This window comes from Myotis myotis, unplaced genomic scaffold (assembly GCF_014108235.1).
Source record: "Myotis myotis isolate mMyoMyo1 unplaced genomic scaffold, mMyoMyo1.p scaffold_m19_p_7, whole genome shotgun sequence".
Lineage (NCBI taxonomy): Eukaryota > Metazoa > Chordata > Mammalia > Chiroptera > Vespertilionidae > Myotis > Myotis myotis.
Genome location: NW_023416379.1, coordinates 38,302,784 through 38,326,005, shown reverse-complemented (window position 1 = coordinate 38,326,005; position 23,222 = coordinate 38,302,784). Strand labels below are relative to the sequence as shown.

The following is a 23,222-nucleotide window of genomic DNA, read 5'->3' as shown; positions in this document are numbered from 1 at the left end:
AGAAGAGGGAGGTGGAGAAGCCCTGAGGGGCGATTGGGCACCGGGTGCGAGCAGGACTGGCGTCGGCAGCATGTGCAAACACTGAGCGGGAGCAAAGAATTTTCAGTAACCACCAGAGGCTCGCCCCAGTGACAGTGCCCCGCCTTGGTCTGGCGCCCCTGCTCACCTGCTCCACCATCCTGCTGTGCTGATGCCCGCCATGATCTGCGTACGCCCCCTCATGGTCAGCGCACATCATAGTGACCGGTTGTTCGGTTTTTTCGCTGTTCTATTTGCATATTAGCTTTTTATTATATAAGATTCCTCTTCATCCTGGCAATATTCTTTGTTTGAAATCTGTGTTAATAAAGCAGGTATGAATATGGTGATTTCAGCTTTCTTTTGATTAATGTTAGTATAGTATATCTTTTTATCTCCTTATACTTTTCACCTGTGTCTTTATATTTAGCCTGTCTGTGTCTGTGTGCATGTAGACAGCAGATAGTTGGGTTTTGTTTTTGTTGTTCGATTCAGTCTGACAATCTCCACCTTTAATTTGGAGGTTTTTTAAAAAAAGAATATTTTATGTAGTTATGATTTGTTTAGGTTTAATTCTACCATCTTATTTTAGGTTTCTCTTAGTTCTATAAGTTCTTTGTGTCCTTTCCCCCTTTTTTCTGTCTTATTTTAAGTTAGGTTGTTGTTGTCATTTTAATGAATCCCTGTTATCTCCACTCCAGGCTTACTAGCTACATCTATTGGTTATTTTATAATGGCTGCTCTAGATTTATACACATTTAACTGTTTGTAGCCAAACTTCAAGTAATATACTACTTACATAGCGTGTAAGGTCCTTGAAACAATGAACTGCCATTTCTTTCTTCTAATTCTCATTTCTGTTTTACCTCTGCATGTTATAAACCCAATAATAAGTTATTGTTATTTTGTTTTAAATATTCATTATCTTTTAAAAAGATTAAAAATGAGAATAAAAATCTTTAATATTTATCTCTATATGGATCATTTCCAGCTCTTCATTCCTTTGTTTAAGTTCAAATGTCCATCTAGTATCATTCTCTTTCTGTTTGATGAACTTTCTTTTAACATTTCTTACACTTGCAACTCTGATGGTAGTAAATTCTTTTAGCTTTTGTTGGTAAAGTCTCTATTTTCACTTTTGAAAGACATTCGTACTAGGTATAGAATTCCGGGATAATATCTTCCCGTATTAAGGATGTTTCTCCATTGTCTTCTGTCCTGCATAGTTTCTGAAAAGCAGTTTATTTTCATTCTCTCTATTCCTTTTAACTAATGTCTTTATCTGACTGCTTTCATTTTTTTTTCTTTATCACTCACTGGTTTTGATGTGGTGTGCCTTTCTGTGGTTTTCTTTATATTTATTCTATTTAGGGTTTGTTAAGTTTTCTTGGGTCTGTGGGATCGTTGTTTTCCTCAAAATTTAAAAAAAAAAAATTAGCCATAATTTTTCAATTATTTTTTCTGTGCTCTCCCTCTCTCTTTTTGATTCTAGTTACACGTTAGACAACCTAATATTGCCTCCGTAATCTGTTAATTTGTTTTTCAGTCTCTGTGTTTTATTTTTGATAATTTTTATTGTATCTTAAAGTTGACTGATTGTCTATAATGTCTAATCTGCTATTAACCTCATCCAGTGTACTTTTTATTTCAGATATAAATGTTACTGGATTTGCTTTGTATCTATTTCTCTGCTTCCTTTTGTTCTACCTTCTTACTACGTGAAGTATATTTATAATAAATTTTTAACAGCTTTATTGAGACATAATTCACATTGGTATCTATTTACCCATCTAAAGTGTATAAGTCAGTGGTTTTTAGTACATTAATAGAATTGTGCTGCTATCGCCACAGTATAATTTTGGAACATTTTCATCACCCCACAGGGAAACTTTGTACCCATTAGCAGTCACTCCCCATTCTGTCTCACTTATCTGCAGCCCAGGCAGCCACTAATCTCTCTTGTCTCTAAAGATTTGGCTATTTAGGACACTTCATATAATGCAATCATATAGTACAGTATCAGTATAACTTTAGAACATTTTCATCACCACACAAAGAAACTTTGTACCCATTAGCAGTCACTCCCCATTGTGTCTCATCTCCAGCCAGGCAACCACTAATCTCTCTGTCTCTAAAGATTTGGCAATATTTAGGACACTTCATGTAAATGAAATAATATAGTATGGGGTCTTTTGTGACTATTTTCTTTCGCTTAGCATAACGTTTCCAAGGTTCATCCAGGTTGTAGCATGTATCAGTGCTTCATTCCTTTTTATTGCTGAATAATATTCCATTACATGGATATACCACATGTTAATCATTCATAAGTTGATGGACATTTGGAATGCTTTTACTTTTTGGCTATTATGAGTACAACTGGTAGGAATATTTGTGTACAGGTTTTTGTGTGGACCTATATTTTCATTTCTTTTGGGGATTCTGCCTATATATCAAAGGCATAGTACCTTATACTTTCTAACCTAAGTCCCTGAATAATGTCACTTCATTATCATGTTGATGAGAGGTGGTAAGAACTTAACTCTTGTTTATATCAATTAGCCTGTAGTAAAATCGGTTTCATTATATGTCGTTTAGCTTAAAGCCACAGACCCTTTTGACGGCATTAAGAGAAGACTTACTATAGCTAGGAGGAATTTCTGGGTCATATTGTAACTTTGAGTTTAACCATTTGAGGAACTGCCAAACTTTTCCAAAGAAGCTACACGAGTTTACTAACTTGTTTAATGCTCTTGTTTGCTAATTGTTGGTCATTTGTGCACCTGTTTCTATGGATTGATTTTTTTCCTCCTGGTTATGGGTTATTTTTTTTACTTTGCATTCCCGATAATTTTTGCTTGGGTGCCAGACACACATTGTTCGGTGCTAGGTTTTGTTGTATTTCTTTAAATAGTGCTGGACTTCGTTCTGGCGTGCAGTTAAGGTACTGGGACTTAGTTGTGTCATTTTGAAGCTAGCCTTTAGGCTTTGTTAGGGTGGGTCCAAAGCAGCCTTTAGTTTAGGGATGACTGGGCTTTAATACTAAGGTGATAGCTTTCTGAGGATTTTAATCTGATGCCATGTGTATTACGAATTATTTCCACTTTTGCCTCTGGAAGCATGAACTATTACCAGCCCTGTGTGAACTCTGGGACTTCTTAGACAAACCGTTTTCTGTTGCTTCTCTCCCTGACTTTAGGTAGTCTCCTCTCACGCAGATCAGAACTCAAGCCAAGGGTCTCAGGGACCTCTGGGGTCCCCCTCCTCCCAGGTGTGCTGCCCTGCCAATACTTGGCCCCCAAATACTGATCTCTGTCTCTTCAAGTCATTGTGACCGCTGAGTTCATGCTGTGGGTTGGAAACTGACTCCTGGCAGTGAGTTCAGGGACTTACAGGGATTGCCTCATTTGTTTCACTCTTCTCAGGAATTACGTCCTGTGCTGCCTTATTGTCCAATATTTGAAAAACAGTAGTTGCTTTCTATATTCTGTCCAGTTTTCGATTAGACCTGGAATCCATGATAAATGTGATGTCAGTGTCAAAATCTCTGACTATATTAACTGTTTAAAGCAGAACCTGTTGTGGGGGGTGGGGATGGGGGTGGGGGGGATTTGTGTAACTGTGGGGCCAAGGCAGAAAGCCTGCCTATAAAGCACAGACATGGTGCCTTTTGTTTCCAACCGAGGATGCGTGTGACTTGAAGAAGAGAGGCCCTGAATTGTCAGTATGCTAGCCATTGTTTGAGTAATTGCTCCTTTTAGTCATTCAAATAATATTTATTAAATACCCACTGAGTACTTGGTGCTCTGCTATGCATTACTTCTCCTTATTCCTACTTCTTAGCAGTTGGAGTATGCCAAACCAGTGAAATAAATAATTTTCATGTTCTGGTTACCAGTTGGATTCTTGGGATGTGTCTCCTAAGCTTTGACATTCAGAAACTGGAAGTGGAATATAGTATATTTTCAGCTGCAAAGTTGATCTCATTCCCTTACTGGCCATCTGTTTGTGTCCAAGAATAACAAAAATTTCATAGCCATATCTGTATTATTTAATTATTTAAAATAATGAATGGGCTGGACCATGCTTGTCCCACTTTTGAAAAAATTCCTCCCATAGGCTGTGGCTAATACCTCTGATTAGGAATAAAGACCAGACCTACATAAGCATATGTTGTATTACTGTATATGAAGTCATGAGGCTATGATTAATGGTCCTTAAGAATTTTAATGTGGCGTGTCTTACTCCTAAATCTCAGTTAAGCTTGGTTGCAAAGCCTGACAAATGAGTCTTTCGTGCATGCCAAGCTAAGACATGTCGCCACCTTCGTGGGGCCTCATTTCCTAAACCTGCCTGGGTTCCTTACAGGTTAAATTACAGGAGCAAGTTTGCTAGGAGTCATAGGGAATTTCCACAGGTCATTCTTAGAGCAGAATAGTTCAGTAGCATTCCTTGCCTTAGAGCCTAGTTCATTTCCTAAACCAGTTCTAACAGTGTCCCCTGTAAGACTTTGACATTAGTTAAATCCTTTCATTATATTCGGGGGGGTTAGAAAATCAGACCATGTTTGCATCCAGGAGCCCAGGAATACACAGTATCATCGACTGATTCCTGACTTAGAGGTCTCACATGGTTTCGTGCTGCCTTTTGGTTTGTTTTTATGTGTGAAACATTTTTCCTTAACACATTGAACAGTACATAATTTTTTGTCTGTGGTTTTCCTCACACAGGAGGGAGGCAGTTTCTTTAGGAGGAAAATATGTGGTGGTAAGTGGCCTCAGTTTATTCCATGTGGGTTGTAGACATTTCCCCTGAAAATGGAAGTTACTAGCTCTTTGCAGACAGGCCACTCTGTTTTTCCCATAGTCCTTTGCAGATGGAAGGGGCTGTGCATGTTTGAAGGCATCATGCTTTCCTGGTGGAATTGGGACCATTTGAATTAAGAAGTCATGTTTCCGAGTCAGAGGATGAGAACACCAAGTTGTTACTTATTTTGGAAAGAACTAATCATTTGTTTACAGTAAGAATTTTATTTTCCAACAGCTGCTTTTGTTGGCACCTTCTTCCTAAAGATTTCAAGTTGTAGTCTTAGATCTGGGGTGGGAGTAGAGAAGAAAAAATTAATATTGTTAATGTTTTACTTGATAAAAGTTGTTTTATTTGATAGGGGGCCTGTCTGGTATCTTTGTTGCTTGGTGTTTTATTACTGACACTTGGAAAATGATTCTCTCTTTGTGCCCTTGGCCTCTCAGAATATCCAAAATGTAGGCACTTTTAAAATGTTTGAATGAAGGACATGACCAAAACATTTTAAAATTATTATACCATGTCTTATTAAGATCATGTCTTGTGTATACTCCCATTTCTAAAAAGCGTTCTGTGGACAGTCATTATTTCAATTGTTCAAGTTGGATAATTTTGTTGGATGGAGAACCTGTGTTCTTATGAAATTGGAGTTTATGAAATAAGATCGGAAAAAAATAGAATGTGTAATTGGGCACATCCTGTACTGCTTTGTGAATCACCAAACCAGTGTAATCGCCATTAGGCACTTTGGAAACCAGACTTGCATGTCCTTGCTCTTCCTGAAAAGCTAGGAGTTGCCCCTGGTGGCAAGTCATCGGGGTGACACCAGAAGGCCCCCCCCCCCCCCCCCCCCCCCCGCTCATGTGAGTGAGCCGGCTGCCTGCTGACTGCTTGTATGAGTCACAAAGGCATCCAGTGCCATCGAGCCAAACCAGGGATTTCTTTGGTCATTTTAAGGAGTCATGTTGAAAATACAATTGATAAGGTAACATCCAGAAGAAAGAATTAAGTATATGTGTGGTGCCTGATATACCTCAGCTATTGTAGTGAATAATTGTTGGAATAAATCTCTCACTACCTTGGCCAATTTCTCTTCAGTACAAACCCACTTTGGAAGGAGTGAATGGGTCATTGGAATAAACACATTGAAACATTTTGAAAAAGTGAAATCCAAATGTAGGCCCAGATTCGGTGTTCACATCCTCCTGACCTTGTAATGTGTAAAAGCCTTTTATGTGTTCTTAAAATGTTATGCAGGGGGAGGTGTGTGTGGCCGTTTTTCTGGGAAGTGGGTGCATAGATAGCATCAGTGGACTTTCAGAGGAGTCATGTCTCCACAAGATGAAGAAGATTCACTGACCTAGGGATGGGTATGGTGGTAGAAAGCAAGCTAAAGTTTTAAACCCAATAGGAAGGGTGATACTTACTCTTGGAAGAAAAAGGAGTATCTATTGGCCTTCATTTGTGCCTGTCTGAAGCACCCCACTCACTGCAACCTCAAATCCTTTAAAGGGAAGACTTTGATTTCCCTTGTGGGCAGTAGTATTTCGAATAGCTGGTTAGGCTGCTGGGTAACACGGAGCTAATTTTTAAAGAACTTTTTGCCTTGGAGACACTTTTTCTTCCCCTTCGCCAGCCCCAGTCTTTAGCTTTCTGTTGAGACTCTCGGCAGTTCCCCAACTCCCTGAACGCCAGCCCTTTCACACTCCTGCAGTGTTGTCTTCAGCACAGCATTGCACAGTGGTTAAAAATGAGTTTGAATTTGAATCCAAGTCCCATTATCAGCTGTATGACTTTGGGCAAGTCACCTAGTCTCTTTGAACCTCAGTTTTGTTGTGTGTGTGTGTGTGTGTGTGTGTTTTCAGCTGTAGAATGGGGATGGTAATACTTATATTATAGGGTTGTTGAAAGGATTAAAGAGGTAATAGTTATAAAGTGCTTTGCATAGAGCTTCGCACATTATAAGCTTCCAGTAAATCTTAGCTGCTGCTATTAGATGGTGAGGGTGTTGATGAATGTGCAATTAACCTTTTCTTTTCCCAGTGTGATTGATTGTCAGCAGCCTGAGGGCAGGAATCATGTTTTATTCTTTTGTGTATCATCTAGACCTCCTAGAACAGCCGTGGGCAAACTACAGCCTGCGGGCCGGAATAAAACTATTGAAAAAAAAGACCGAACCCTTTTATGTAATGATGGTTACTTTGAATTTATATTAGTTCACACAAACACTCCATCCATGCTTTTGTTCCGGCCCTCCGATCCAGTTTAAGAACCCATTGTGGCCCTCGAGTCAAAAAGTTTGCCCACCCCTGTCCTAGAATGATATTATTGGTTGCTTTTCTCAGTGTGGGTCCAAGTGTCTGTGGGGCCACGAACAGAATCACTCCACACCATACATAGGTTTGTGTCTCACCTGCTGCAGTTTTTCTATGGCACAGTTTTCACCGAGGTGCTTGTCAAGTGCTTCTAGAGACAGACTTTAGTCAAAAATGCTGGAATTTTTGGCTCAGTTCATTGGCCAAGTCCAGTTTGACCTTTCAGTCATGGGTGTTTGGTGAGGTTCAGTCTTTCTAAGATTCTGTAGGTTTTTTACAGGATCAAGTCTGTATTTGTTGGATAATACAGACTTGAAGTTGGTTCTGTTCCCTTGTAAATAGGGGGAAAGGCATCTTCAAGTCCTGTGCTGTGAATGGTGCGTCAGCTGTTTCTTCTTGAAGTGTGTTTCCTACTGGCAGCATTCTCCATCCCCCTCCCATCCCCCATCCCCACCTCAGCCCTCAGCCCTGCCACCAAGCCTGAGCTCTTACAGGGTAATCATATCCTTATCTGGCTGTATACCTCTCGGAGCAAAGATTAATTCACACCAAAGAGTTGAGTAGCTTGTGGAAGTCCATGTCTGTCTTCTCCCTCTAAAAATAGTGAAATTTATAAAGAGAGTATGCAGAGGTGATACCTTAAGCCAGTGGTTCTCAACATGGATGGGGCTGAGTGCGCACAGGTCACTCCTGGGAGCGGCTACTGCAGTCTAGTGGGTGGAGGCCAGGGGTGCTTCTAAGTCTACTGCACAGGACAGTCACCACAGAGAACTACCCAGCTCAAATGTCAGTAGTGCCAAGGCTGGTAAACCTTACCTTAAGCCTGAGAGGGATGCAAGCCATCTTGTAACTTGTGGGGGAGAAAATTGAGGTCTTTATCTCCCCTAAGTCCGGCCCCTTGTGTGCTTGCCAGGGAGGCAGTGCCTCTGGGAGGGTGTGCGGTTGCAGTTCCCCTGAATTCGGCCTCAGGTCTCATGCAGTCGTGCTTCTGTGGTCGTGGGGATGGCTGTGGTCCTGATGCCACTGAGGAGTAGCTGCTGGAGAGTTGGGAAGAAAGGGGCAGAGGCGTTTGGAACTGAGAAATGGTTGTAGAGAGCCAGGGGGAGCGGGAGCTTTCTGTCTTGAGATTTGCTTTTGTACATGAGAGTTCACCTGAATCAGCTCAGAGAAGGAAACTGGGTCTTGTCCATATAATTTCCACTTGAGATCAAATCAGAGCAAAGAGCTCCTGCCTGTGGAGAATTACTGAGGATCTGGTTGAGTTTAGATGTTCTTCCCCCACTCATTTTTGGGGGTGTTTTTGTTTTTCAGCATCTCCTCACCCAAGGAGATAGCTTCATTGATTTTATAGAGAGAAGAGGGGTGGGGGAAGACCCAGACACACCCCGAGTTTGATCCTGAGTTTGGGAATCAAACTCGCAACCTAGGTATGTGCCCGACTGGGAATTGAACATGCAACCTTTTAGTGCATGAGACAATGCTACAACCAACTGAGCCACACAGCCAGGACTGTTTTTCAGCACCTCTGTTCCCCTTCCTTTACCTTCCCAGTTTTTTCCCTGGCCTTCCTTCTCCCCACAAGCAGAGACATTGAGGGACTTCTGCTCCTGTAGGGAAGGAGCCAGTACGCGTGGCAACAGCAGCATTCTTACTGGACTGCTTGTCCCTGTTGCTGTGATAATCCTACACGTCCAGTTCCCGCAGATCTCACGTGGACTCGGTTGCCTTACTCACTTATTGAGCAGGGCTGGCAGCAGCACCAGCAGCAGGCATAGATGAAGTGACTCATTTTGCATGATGTCTGTCAGCCCAGCCCTGTGTGCTGTGTCCCCCATTCAGGCATTCTGACAGAAACTTGCTTCTCTTGAGTTCTAGAATCACGTGTCAAAGTGACTTAAAAAAGAAAAGGCCGTATTCCCTTCCTGAGCTACAGTGGAGGCAGCAGGCACTTCCAGGACACGGGAGAGGCCGAAAAGGAGGCCTGAGCCCGGGCAGGTGCTGGGTGCCTCTGCTTTGTGGCTTGGTGCCCTTTCTCATCCTGGACATGTCATAAGACGGAAGCATGCCTCAGAGCCTATCAGAATCTGCTGGTGGTTTCCAGCGTCTGGTTTGGGGAGAAGGCGGTGGTGCTCCCAGGCAGCCCTCAGGAAGGCTCAGGGCAGACACCCCGCACCTCACCGCTGAGCTTAGATGAGGGCTTCCTTCCAGGATTTCTGGGTCACTGGTGAGTGTGGGTGGGATTGTAGGCTGTTTTGTGGGCGAGGGGAAGATACTTGTGGCAGGTAGGCTTTTGTGAACCCACCTGCACATGTAAATCTCTCCTTAATGTCTCACCTCCTCAGTTTGGGTGGAGAACTTGCCACCTCCAGGTTCCTCCCTGGAGACAGCTAAGGGCTGTCTCAAGTTTGGGCCAAATACCAGCTCAGCCCCATTGTGCATCCCTGGGCCTGGGCCTCAGCTGTGGAAAAGCTTGTTTTTTCCCCGGGCAGGCCTTGTCAGACTTCTGTTCCTGGGTGTTTATTGCCTTTTTTTTTTTTTTTTATGTCGTTACTGTGTGAAATCACATGGCCCCTCTCCGGAAAGACAAAGGAATCTACCCGTCCAAGCCACCCGACTTTGTAGAGAATACAGTTGTAACAAAGTTACACCTGTTTGTGCTGTTCTTTAAGGAGTAAATAATCTCAACTACGAAAATGAAGGGGGAAGGAAGGAAATTCAGGTCTCAGGCTGTGGGCTCATAAACTGGACTTAAGAAACGTCTTCCTCTGTTCATGGTGCGAGCTTTCTTAGTGTTTTCTTCTTTAGGAACAGTTGGTACAAGTGTTTTCTCCTTTCAGGTAAAAAATAGAGAACCACCTACAAGTTGTGTTGGTTTGTCCAATGGAATTAGAAGTAATGGAGAAATTTGTATTCCTCAGTGAAAATATGGCAGGTAGGAGTCCTGTGCCACCAAGATCCTGAAATCTGGATTGTTTGTATACTGCGACAGAGCATGGTAAGGTAGTGTTGGGGCAACAGGGACAAGGAGATTTTATTCTCCCCATGAACCTGTTGGGTATTTTGGGGGTGTTCTGAAGGAGGAGTCCTTTCAGGCTTGGAGAACTGTGTGTACCCTGGGTTTCCTAAGGACTAAGGGCTTCTCTTGTGAATGAGCCCCAGGCCTAGAAGCCCATGGGTGATGAAGTTTAGGGTGTATCTTCTTTCCTTACTCTGATGAGGCATTTCTTAGGATAGACTCATAGTAAGAGAATAACATTTTAAAAAATCTATTTGTTTATTCTAGAAAGATACAGCTCTTTGTGCACAAATCCAAGGAAGTACAGTGAGGATTAGGTTTTATAGTTATATTTCAAAATGAGAAGGGAGCAATTATCAAATTTATCAGACAAGTAGGTTGCATGGTTAATAAATGGCAGCAGGAATAAAGCCATGGGTCCAGGATGAGGGCACTCTTTAGAAAAGATTATTTGTAGTTATAGGGCACACCTCGTATGTGGGCTTGGAAATAATTAAAATTGTCACTTTGTGTTTTTTGTTGTTATTAATCCTCACCCAAGGATATTTTTCCCATTGATTTTTAGAGAGAATGAAAGGGAGGAGGGGAGACAGAGATAGAGAAACATCGATGTGAGAGACACTTTGATTAGTTGCCCTGACGGGGGCCAAGGATCGAGCCTGCAACCGAAGTATGTGCCCTTGACCGGAATCAAACATGCCACTCTTCAGCCCGCGGGCTGGTGCTCTAACCACTGAGCAAACCAGCTAAGGTGTTGCTTCATTTTTGAAGGGAATGATCAAAATGTAAAAAGTTAAAGTTGATATTGCATTCGGTGAAACTTTAGATGTGTTTTATATTTCTCAAAATAAGCTTTTTTCTCCTATGCATAGAAGTGGAGGTCACAAGTGCATCCTCCACAGAGTAGAAATGGGTACTGGAGTTTCCCTTGTATCTAATTATGCTTGTAGTTACTTGACATTTTACAGACTCAGTGAAAAGTTTATTCACTGAACACATGCCGTGTGCACGGGATTAAACAGTTTATCTGGTAATTGCTATAGTTTAAGCAGGAGTATGGATAAAACTATATACAGTGAACTAGCTTATATGTGCAGTTATGGCTTGCTTAATAATTGTTATCTAATTTCCTGGGAAAACTTGAGTTTCTTAACATTTCCATGCTTCTTCTTAGTGAGTTTGCTCAATTGTTTAATCTTAAAATATGATTGAAGCAATAATTTTGTTAGATTATTATGTGAGAGATCTCCCCTTTTGTATAGTCCTAACAATTAATTTCGTTCTCTAGGTCTATTGATGTGAACTAGTGAAGATCCTAGGTTGCTAATAGGACCACAGTTAAAAGGGCATTTGTGTGGTTGGTATGAGATACTTGTCTTCATTGTATTAATCATTTGCACTAACCAATAAGTTTTAAGTTCTTTTTTTAATTGATTGATTTTAAAGAGAGAAGAAGGGAGAGAGAGAAACATTGATATGTTGTTCCACTTACTTATGCATTCATTGGTTGATTCCTGTATGTGCCCTGACCGAGGATCAAACCCGCAATCATGGTGTATTGGAAGGACGCTCTAACCAACTGAACAACCCGGCCAGGGCATATTTTAAGTTCTAAATATAGGATGGTAAAATACAGGATATATAAAATGCTGAAAAGATTTATTTCTCTAAAAGTAAAGAAATCCTTCTCTGGGAAGCTGTGGTGAGAAGGATTCTACGCTGTACTGCCTGCGTCAGGTTCTCTGGCAAGATCTTCACAACTTTGATGTCCTGGAGGATAATGCAACTTGGGGTAAGAAGGCTGGGACCCCGCTCCACCTTGCCACCTGCCAGCCGTGAGGTCTTGGATGAGCGAGCATCTTTGTCAGCACCCATTTACCTTATCTTTAAGATAGAAATAGTATTGCTGTGTGCTGGGTTGCTTAAGTGAGATGATGGGACGCTGAGGTGGTGGGGCCTCCCCTGTCACATGTGCTCAGTATGTTAGGGTTCCTTTCCCTGCCTCTTACCTCCTGGGAAGGGAGGCCAGAGCGAATTGACTTAGAATTGTGTCTAAGTTCAGCTGGTGTGTTGCATAACCTTGGTTATCTGCTTTTCCTTTCAGTTCTTCCTTGGTAGACAGCCGGTTAAAAGCGGATGGGGCTAGGGTTGCAGAGAGGAAGCTGCTCGGAGCAGGCTTGGAGGAGAGGAAGTAGCCTGAGTCTATTCAGTGTCAGAGCACACTTCAGTATGACCCTGGGCATCCAGTGTCCATTACACCCAGCGCACTCTTTTAAAATGGCTAACATTTCAATGTTTTGGCATTGAAAAGTAAGCGTTAGTTATTTGAAAAATTTCTCTTATGCGTAACCCCCTTATTTTTCTGTGGTACAGGACAGGTAAGGTATATCAGTTGGCCTGGGTAGAATTTAAATCGGTGTTAACAGTGTAATCTCTGAGGATGCTAGCTTTCTTTCCTGAGGTGTCAGCCCAGGTACTTAACGGCACCTCCTTCTGGCAATTTTCTGGAATATCTGTCACTACGTTCAGGCACATCTCATATTTTAATCCGTGTTCCTAGGTTATTTAATGACTTGAGCACATATATCAGAGATAGACAGGCAGGCCATTGATTTTTGAGATAAAGAACAACTATATAGCCAGGGAGGGAATGACACAATCAGTTTATAAGTTAGAGTGGTTCAGGGTTATCTGCTTTCTCAGATTTTGTTGTTCTTAGGAATCATTGATTTCATGGATTTAAAAACAAAAAACAAACAACTACCTTCACCTTTCTGCATATTTCAAAGTGAATGTCCTGTGAGGATAATCTTGCTTTCTTTAATCTGGAATTTTTTGTTCCCCAACTGGACATTCTAGTATTTTGATTAGGATTTTAGGTGATTTTTAAAGTCTGTGTACTCTGACAGAACTCACTGTCAGCCAGATATACTTAAAATGAGGGGTATCTCTGAAGGTTTCACAGAGGAGGTGGCACGAGGGCAAAGACTGTGCATCTCTAGTTCACCCTGTAATTCTGGACCCTAACAGAGAGCCTGGTGTATGGTGGGTTCTCCAAACATAAGAGTTGTCCAAAGAGTAAATGACTGAGCAGCAGGAAGGCCAGGTAGAGAGGGGAACAGGTCTGCCAAAAGGTGTGTTCTATACACTGTTCTATAGCCTGTGAGAGGCCTTGGACGTCAGGCCAGAGGTGTGTTCTATAGACTGCTCTATAGCCTGTGAGAGGCCTTGGACGTCAGGCCAGAGGTGTGTTCTATGCACTGCAGGACAGGGGTGGTTGGTAGATGCCCCTGTGCATGCTGACATGCTGATTGATGGTGGCACTCCTGGGTCTAGCCAGAAGGAGGGCTCTGAGCTCTTGTGGACAAAAGGCAGGTGAATGGAGCAGGATGTGGCAGCCCAGTTGCTTTGAGTTGCTCTCTGGTGTATTGGAATCCGGTCTTTGTGTTCGACCATTTTCAGCATGTACCAGCCTGCCTTCACAGATCCCCAAAATGGACACACACAGGCTGGCCAGGGGTCTTTGGGGTTGAGGGGTGGGAGGACCTGGAATGAGTGTCAGGGCAGTGGAGCTGCGAGATGCTCCAGCAGTCGGTCCCTCCATGGGTTGCACCAGACTCAGCTATTCACTGACAACTCTGTCATGGCTGGATCTCGATACTGATTGCTGAGTGGGGTACGGAAAGTGCTCCCTTTCTTCCTAGAGCTTGCAGCCTTGTTGAAAAATAACAGCCAAAACAAACAAACAAACAAAACAGACTAAAACCCCAGGAGTATATTTGCAGTATCGCTCCAGGACTGAGAGCACAGGTGTTGGAGCCTGAGTGCCTAGGTTTAAAGGAGGGGGTAGGTGGATGGGTAGGAAGAGATTAACCAAAGAACTTATATGCATACATGCATAACCCATGGACGCAGACCATAGTGTGGTGAAGGCTTGGGGGTTGGGGCGGGGGGGACAGGCTAGAAGGAGTCAATGGGTGTGGGGGAAGAGGGTACATCTGTATTACTTTCAACAAAAAAGATAAAATTTTTAAAAATACTTGCTCTTTTACTTACCAGCTGCATGACCTGGGCTAGTGCTTAATGACAACCTCTCTCGGTTTGGTCATCTGGTGATAGTATCACCTATCTACGTCATAGAGCTGTTGTGAGGATTAAATGAGTCAGTATATGCACACCTACAGTGCTGAGAGTGGAGTTTGGCACCAGTAAGTGCTATAATTACTTGGGAGGTAGAGTCCCTAAGCCTCAGTTTCCTCTTCATAATGAGAACTTCGCAGGATTAAGAAGGTGGTGAGACATGCCTGCAGAGCATCTAGCACAGACCCTGGCAGGTGCTCAGGATAATAACCATTGTCATTCTTATCACTTGGTCCTGCCCCTTGGTGTAATTCCCTCTGTGAACTCTTCTTCCTCCTCCCCAGCAAGAGCTTGAAGTCTCTGGCTTGTGCATAACTAAGGTAATGCATGAGCTCAGCAGGGGCTTCCTGATGGCGAATCCACAGTAACCCACTTGCTTTCTCGGTCTTTTCCCCCCACATGAGAAGAACTAGCAGGGCCAGGACCTTGTGGTGTCCTTTGAGAGGAATGTCACCCCAGGGGTCGGGGGAAGTGTGTGTGTGTGTGTGTGTGTGTGTGTGTTTCACCATGGAGTTGTGTTGTGGAGTTTTGTTGCTCGGTGCATGACTTCTCCAGGCTCATGTGCTTCATCCAGGACTTGAGTGGGGACAGGTAAGAGGACGGAGGCTCCATCAGATTCTCAGCAGGTTCCTTGGTGTTGAAAGAGTTTAAACCCACACTATCAGCCAGTCATAATTAGGAAGAAGTGGGACAGCACCTGGGACAGGGTGGGGAGGACACCTCTTTCCTCCCCCACTAGGCAGTGGCAGGCAAAGGCAAAGGGGAGGAACTATGGGTGGGTAAAAGGTTTTTGCACAGCGAGTGCTGGTGGTCTTCTGATCTCTAGGGGGCCTTTGAATTTCTGGAGCTGGTTTGGAGGCATGGAGGATCCTTTTTGTCTAAGGTTGTGTCATGGTTTTGAGTTTGGGCCTTAGGGACAGACCTGGGTTTCATTCGGGAACTCCTTGACTTGCTGGCTGAGAACCTTGAGCAAGCGCTGTTTCTCATAGGTAAAATACCAACTGATGACACTGGGTTATGCATATTAAGTGCTTAGCATAGTTCGTGGCAAAAAGTATATGAAAACTTACCCATCACTATTGGGGGTGGTAACAGCAGTAATCACCAGCAGTAATCAGGTGCCAAGAAGATAGAAGGGGAAGCAGGCGGCTTCTCCAGGGGCAGAGATAACATTGCCCTCTAGATTGTGAAGGACGCTTCGCGGTAAGACCTTCTCCAGTTCAGTCCTGGAGGGAAGGCAGTAAGGTTGGAGTGAGGGTTGTGTGATCTTCGGTGCCTTTCTGTGGGCGTCTCTTTAGACCTGAGACCCAGTGGAATCGGGCGGGGGAGGGAAGAGCTGCCAGGAGGGAGAGGTTTTGTAGGTGGGATCTGTTCAGAGGGAGGTTTTTGTTTATTGCTCTCCTCCCACCGTTAACCGCGCACTTCGTGCTTGGATAGGATGGCGCTGTGAAGTCAAAGGACGGTAATGTTATAAGCACACACTCGAGCTTTCCAGAAGGGATTAGGAAGCAGTAACGGCTTCAGCTGGGTAATGTTTTTGCTTCGTGGTGAAACCTCCCTTTCAGCAGTATTGTTCTATAATCTTAACAGAGATTGCTTTTTTCCCCCCCTCCTGACAGGAGACATTAAATAAGTGAAGCATCTGCTCTTTATGTGCTTTTCTCAGGCTTTTTTATGAATAAAGCAGCACTTGTATTTAAGCACCTTTGATAGGAATTCAGATAACAAACCGTGAAAAGAGATCATTCTCACCCCTAAGTCCCTGTGGCCTTGACAGTGAACCCATGATAGAAGGGTTAGACACCCAGACCACCGGGTTGATTTAGCGACATTTTCCTGGTTATATAAATTCTGTACTTCTGGCCCTGAAATAGGAAGAGCTCACCTTAAGCTTTGGGGGTCTCCTTACTACTTCTAAGTCATTCTTGAAGGCTTAAAAAAATTTTTTTTAACATGACCAATTTTTAAATATTATATTGGTTTAAACTTTTGGCTCTTTCTGAGAGAAGATTGCTTCCTCTGGTTTGGTCGTAGATGACTGATGGCTACAGGGAAACCTAGGTGGGGAGGGAGGGGAGGGTATAGAAATTGGGGTGGGGTTTGGGGGTGAGGTACAAGTAGGAGTGGGAATCATTGTCACACAAAGAGTGAGAAAGGAATGAAGAGGAGGGAATAGAGGGAAGAGCAGGTTTGAAGACAAAGGGAGAAAGAGGACAGAAGGGTGAAAATAGGGAACAAGGAACAACCTAGAGAAGATAGAGTGTTAGGCAGGGATGGCCAGAGATGAGGCTGAGACAAAAAGGTGGAAGTGGATGGATGGGGAGTGTGGGGAGGGTGCATTCGATCTGGGGGAGACCAGTGCCTGAGGGATGCCTCTGGGGCTGTGAGACTTTCAAGGGAATTAGAACATTTTGGGTGTCCAGGGTGACATCTGGAACCTGGTTGAGCTGGGGAGCACTTGGGCATTTGTGTGTCTAATGGGATCACCCGAACTTTTGCGCTTTGGACAGTTTCGCCTGTCCTTGTATGTTAATTTTTCATTGTCTAGTGACTAAGGGCTATCTTTGTTGGCTCACCTGGTTCTACGTTTCCACCTCCTTTCTCGAAGAGTGCCTCTCTATAACTAACCCAGTGACTCGTTTCACTTTAAGAAGAAGGAAATGCTCTGTTAGACTTTCTCAAATTCTGCGCTCCTTTCTTCCTCTTTCTCCCCTGTTGCCACCAAGGATCATTGTCTTCCTGCTCAAGGATCCCTTGTAAAAAGGCTGTGTTTGTTAGTTAATTGATTAGAATGCATAAAATAATCGTGAACTTCAGAATCATCCTTTATTCCTTTTCTTGGGTAGAGGTTTGTTGGGTTTTTAAAGCATATAGAAGTGCCCAAGCCCATTTATTTTAGACATTTTAATAGCAGTCTTTCTAAAATACATTAAAGTGTACTGCTTTATTATGCTAAATCTGTGAGACTTAGTTTATCATCATGGATATCAATATTTTTTGTCCTCTTCTGGTTTTGAGAAGACAGAAGACTGAGGTAGTTAGGACTGTGGAGATATATACAGGGCTGGGCAAAAGTAAGTTTACAGTTGTTAGTATGGAAAATAATACAGTAATTAATAAATAATCATGCAAGAGTAAACTGTTTTATGTACACACGGCTGTAAACCTGCTTTTGCCCCACCCTGTATTACGTGTAGGGCGCCTGAGTGTAGTGGTGAGCAAGACTGACTCCTCCCTGCACTAGTAGGTGATGCAGACCTGAATGGTGATGCAGACCTCACTTACACATCCGTTCGGCCAGTTACACCTCTGCTCTGCAGACACCAAGTTCCTCCATCCAAATGCAGTTTTGGGTTTGATTTTTGGGGTGGAGGGCGGTGAGAAAGAGGGTCAAGAGAAGGGCACACAGTGATTTAACTGAAAATAGGATAGTGTGTTGGTCTAGGATTTTTCTACTCTCTAAATGATTATTTTGTCATCTTTAAAAAATACACTTTTTTTTTCTTGGAGAAGACATTAAATATATTTTCTTGTGGTTTTCTCGGGCTTTTTTAATGAATAAAGTAGCACTTGTCTTCAAGCATCTTTAGATAATAAACGCGTGGAAAGTGTGGTGCTATGCCTACAATGAAGTACCTCCTGACACCCCTCACCCTGCCTGAGTTTCGTCCACTTGGTTCTTGTCAGCATTTCTCTTTCAGAGTTGCTTCCAGGGGCCCAGTCTTTTCTAGCACAGGAAACGTGCCTAAAAGTTAGGACACTGCTTATGGAATTACTATTTATTCCTAGTTATTGCTGTCCTTCCTGGTACAGGAAACATGTCAATGGGCTGCTGAAGAGACTGTGTCTAAGGATGGATGCTGCTTACAGCATTACTGTTTATTACTCATCTGATAGTATGTAAAACGTTTTGTCCTTAAGCTGATGTGGCTCAGTGGTTGAGTGTCAGCCTATGAACTAGGAGCTCTCGGTTCAATTCCTGGTCAGAGAACATGCCCTGATTGTGTGCGGGGCGGGAGGCAGCCAGTAAATGGTTTCTCTCTCTCTCTCTCTCTCTCTCTCTCTCTCTCTCTCTCTCTCTCTTCTCTCTTCTCTCTTCTCTGAAATCAATAAAAATATATTTTAATAAAAGTTTTGTCCTTATAAAAAATATTTGGTAGAGGTGATCAGAAAAGAAAGCTGATTTTGTTTGCCAGACAAAGCACATGTCTCATTTGGAGGTGTTCTCTGGAGCAGACGCTCCCCAGGCACTGACTGCTGGGCCCCTCCCACCATTGTCAAAGGGCTGGCTTTTGCACACTGTGTCCTCCCATTTTCTCTTTCATCGGTATCTTAAGTGTGAGACTCTATGAACATTTTGTAACTCAAACTACCTCATTGATAAGAATGAGAGTGTGGTCAGAGAGGGTTGAAAATATTTGCTTAGCTTACGCATAAAATTACTGTTTGAGCCCCTTCAAACTTAGGAAAAAAAGGCTAACAGAAGAATAGAGTATATATTTTAACAGTTATCAAGATTTTGCCTCATTTATCTATACTTTTGATTTTTTTTCTTTAGAGCTTTAGCAATTCCTAGGCATGTTGTTTCACCTCTACACGCTTCCGAGTGCCCCCTGCAAAGCTGTAGACATTCTTACATAACCACCGCCCCATTAGGACAGCTGTATCACCACAGTGTGTTGGTATCATCTAACGTCCAGTTTATAGTAAAAAAAAAATAATAAAAAAATTTCTAATTGTGTAAAAAAAAAAAAAAGTATGTTCTTTTAAAACAGTTGTTTTGCTCTCTTCTCTGAAAATCAGAATCTGAACATGTGGTCCACACATGGGTTTTGGATGTTGCGTCTTTTAATCAAGAGCAGCCCCAGCCCCCTCCTCCATTCTTTTTTCATGCTGTTGACTTGTCGCAGAAACTGGGGTCCGTTTCGCAGGTCGTCCCACATTCTGGATATATCTGCTTTCTTGTGGTGCCTTTATCTTGTTCCTTTATCGCCTACATTTCCCAAACTGGGAATCAGCTCAAGAGGCGTGATTAGATTTAGGTTCAGCCTTTTTAGTTTCGCAGTGCCGCGTACTTCACATTGCTTCACACCAGGGGAAGCCTCCTTTATTTAATTAAACTTTTTATTAGCGAGCCCTGAGTTTGGATAAGACACAATACTAGGCACTCTGGGGACTACAGAGGCGAACCTAGCGTGGTCCCAGCTGCCTTCCATTTCTTTTGGTCGGCAGACTGTGGCCAGCAGTGAGACGGAGGATAAGAAACGTAAAGCCAGGGACCAGGAAGTCAAGAGTTAGCCAGTGAGTAAATACCTGGTATCAAGGGGCATCACTCAGGAAGCCTTTGAAATGTTAGCACTCTAAAGAAGTTAGTAAGAAATATCATGCTTTCTCCTATGCAGCAGCAACTCTGCTTTTCCTCAACCAGTCCATATCATTCTTTCCTGAGCACCTCCTCTCTCTCCACTGACCCCCAGTGCATTGTATTATCCGAGGTAGGGTACTATTGCTTTCTGTGCCTTTTTTATTCCACCTGGGTCAGGATAGGACCTGCAGACATTCCTGTAACTTCCCATATCTAGTCACTGAGGCACACAAAAGGCAAGAGAAGTTCATGGTCAAAGAGAACACGCACCATGTCTGAACTGGTGATTCACTGGTGCCAGTGGCTGTGTTTCTCTATCTTCTCCTGCCCGACCCGTGTAAGGTTAGGGCACGGAAACAGTGCAGTGTAAAGACTTCAGCTGTCTGGTGTACACCCGAGTATTTCTTTTCCTCCTTTTGGAGGCATGTTATTGGAGAGGTTTACACTTTATCAAGAATAAAGTTGAAACTTTAAAATTGTGTGTATGGCCTTTATAAAACTATTTCAAAAACCTATGAAATAATGTTACCATATTACAGTGATTTTTTTTTTTAACATAAATGTCTCTTCTGTACCCAATCTCCACCCCTTGCAAATTTTATTTTCCCACAAGAAAATAAAATTTCAGCTAGAGATGTCCTCTTACGTTGAGGCTTCATAATTCAAGAACGTAAGCAAAAGTGGAAATTCCTCTGTATATTCAAAATAAAAGGCTCTCTGAGGAATATCTTGTTCACTGCTGTCTTTCAGCATCTAGTACAGTGCTGGTTACTCTGCTCAGTTTTGAATAAATAAAACGAGATGTTGGGGCAGTTGTATTCACTCTCATTAAGGAATTGCAAGTAAACAATATGGTCATAAGTGAGAAATCCACCTTGGATGAGGATCAGGCACTAGGGGGTGAGGCTGGGGAGTGGGGGGTGGCACATAGCAGAGAAGGATTTATCTTATCTGCTGATGGTTTTCAAGTTGTATGTTTATAAAGTCCATAGCATTTAAGATATACAGTCCAAGCTTTGCACAATGGCAGTATCATGGCCAATGAGGTTTATCGGAGGTGCGATTATTGCTAATTATATATATATATATATATATATATATATATATATATATATATATATATATATATATATAATTTTATATAAAATTTAAAAAGCTGCTGAGTAATTCTGGATTTTGTTCTTAAAAGAAAAATGGCATTTCTTCCTTCAAAGCCAAGTTCTATTATAAACGACCGAAAGTAGTTTTGGACCAAGCTTTGATGCGTTTACTGCATGAAGGTCAGATGCTTAGGTCATTACAATTCTGTGCCCCCCTTTGTGCGTGCAATACAATGAGCTCTTTGATACTATGACACCACCCTCTCAAGATAAAGGGAGGCCACGTGTGTGTGGCATTAAGAGCGTGATCTACTCTTTTCTGGTTCCCTGTTAGAAGTGGCTATTGAGGGTCAAGTTGAGGGGGGAGAAGCTGGAGTAATAAATGAATGGCTTTTGTCTACCTATGTACTATTTGTTACTTTTCTTACACAAGTTGAATGTGACCTCTTAAAAGGAAAAGCTGAATGTCATAGAGCTAAGAACCAGCTGCCCAGAGCAGTTCACATACAGCCTTCAGTCTGGCTCCATTGCTCGGACTTTATCACATACTTGCTAGTAGAGTTTTGATTGCCTCCAAACATTCATCGAGTATATGACTTCTTTGCATTCCCCCGGGAACGGGTCCTTTTGCTAAGGAGACAGTGTGGGTTGTTGTATGTGGGCCCTGGAGCTAGTCCACTGGTGTTCAATACATAGATATTAGAAGACTGGTCCTGAGGCCGGATGATGAGTATATGGGGATTTATAATAACTCTCGACTTTTGCATATGTTGGAAACTCCACACGGAAGTTTTTGGTTTTGTTTTTTTAAATGAGCAAAAAACGCAATTTGCTTCACTGTAGACAGTTTGGTGCCATTTATATAGTTTTAAAACATTCAAAGATTATTACATATTGTGTGTGTGTGTGTGTGTGTGTGTGTGCGTGTATGAATATATATCCTTATGTAGTAAAAATTTTATAGAAGTAATAAATACTAACTTTAAGGTAGTGGTTACCATGAGGAGGGTGAGAGAGAAATGGAATGAGCAGGGGATACACAGGGTATTTCACCTGTATCTGTAGCATTTTATTTCTTTCAAAAAAAAAGTTATTTGAAGCAGATATGGCAGGATATTGAGATTTGTTAAAATCAAGCAGTGGGTGTTATATTGTGTATAATTTAGTTTTTGTTTGCTTAAAATATATCACAATAGAGCAAGAAGTATTCTTACACATGCCAGGAGCCGAGCTGCAGAAGGCGAGAGGGGGGCCTTCCCTTCCTGTTAGAGATGTGCGTCCTGTCATTCACATGGCGGTGGGGGTGGGTGGGGGGTGGAAACCAGTGCTGGCCACTCGCACAGCTGCATGATGGGAGGGAAGCCCTGGTGGTCAGGAGAGATGGAAGTAAGGAGGTCAGATTAAGGCAGTTGGCTATGGCACTGTTCTCTGGAACATGCTGACCTATTGCCTCATTAGAAAGTTTGGGCTAAGTCCTGGGGGATGAATCAGTTACAATGACTTGAGTGTTTGCAGGCAACAAGGAAAAGAGATTTTGAAAAAGCATCGCTTTTGTGTATAATTTAATAACTGGTTCCCTTGGTAAGACTTCTCAGAAAAAAAGAAAGCTATTGCACCTCCTGATTGGTTGTCTGTGGTCATCTTGTCAGCCTAGGGAGGCAAGCCCTCAGTTTGGGGAGTGAGAAGACCCATTGTTCTGAGGCCTGGGTTCATGGCCTGCTTCCAAAATGTGACGAGCACCTCCCTGCCTCCCCTCCTGTGTCTGGGGAGGAAGACTCTGAGAGGGCAGTGATCCTAGTGCCCCAAGTTCTGTTCTGTGTGTGACTTAGTGTGTTTACAGATAGTGGAGGTAGTGAGCATATTCAGTGTGAGCATGTGAATGTTAACTTGACCTCTTGGGGAATACAGACGTAAGATGTTCACTTCTTTGAAAATCTTATTCACTGAACCTCTCATCAGATCACTGTTTCCTAGGCTCAAGAGAACTCATTTAACAGAGGGAAAGGATAAACCCAACGTGCCTTACAGGCTCCATACAGAGCAAACCCTGTGTTGAGCCCACATGGAGCTGGGGGTAGGGAATGCATGGGGTTAGAGACCAAGCATGGCAGACCCTGCCTTTAGCACTTGTGTGCTGGTGTCCTCAAGTTTGAGGAAGGAGGAGCCTGGAAGCCCAGCCCTTCAACACCATGCTTCCCAGGAAAGGGCCTCCTCCTTTCATGGAGATGGAGGCCTGTAGAGTGTGTGTATTCAGAAGTTTGTGAGGAAGAGGTTTGGAGTGAACTCACTACTCAAAGAGACCTCCCTTTGGCTTGTGCCAGGTGAGAAATCACAGGAAGCTGAGACCGCCCAAACAGGCAGCTCCCAGCCGAGCACTGTTCTCGGGGAGGACTGACGCCTGTTCCAGGCTTCAGTGACTCCCTGGGGGGGTTGGAGAGGCTACAGGACCAGGGCCGTGGCAGCTC

The 23,222-nt window shown here is 43.0% G+C and overlaps 1 protein-coding gene, 1 long non-coding RNA gene and 1 pseudogene across 6 annotated transcripts in view; all 3 read left to right on the top strand.

The window, feature by feature from the left end:
- FOXO3 (forkhead box O3) overlaps positions 1-23,222 on the top strand; it is a 116,888-nt gene that overhangs the window by 51,831 nt on the left and 41,835 nt on the right. The window lies entirely within an intron of this gene.
- Positions 275-14,364, top strand: LOC118659795. Of its 3 annotated transcripts, none has more exons than XR_004968705.1 (7): positions 275-3,286; positions 4,746-4,782; positions 4,882-5,035; positions 9,974-10,131; positions 10,718-10,822; positions 11,441-11,513; positions 14,212-14,364. It is a non-coding gene; the product is annotated as an uncharacterized LOC118659795 (long non-coding RNA). The 3 variants fall into 3 exon arrangements; XR_004968707.1 differs by lacking the exon at positions 14,212-14,364 and adding an exon at positions 12,257-12,466 and having other exon boundaries at positions 11,441-11,509; XR_004968706.1 differs by lacking the exon at positions 14,212-14,364 and adding an exon at positions 12,257-12,466.
- On the top strand, positions 20,670-20,787 carry LOC118660922 (annotated as a pseudogene).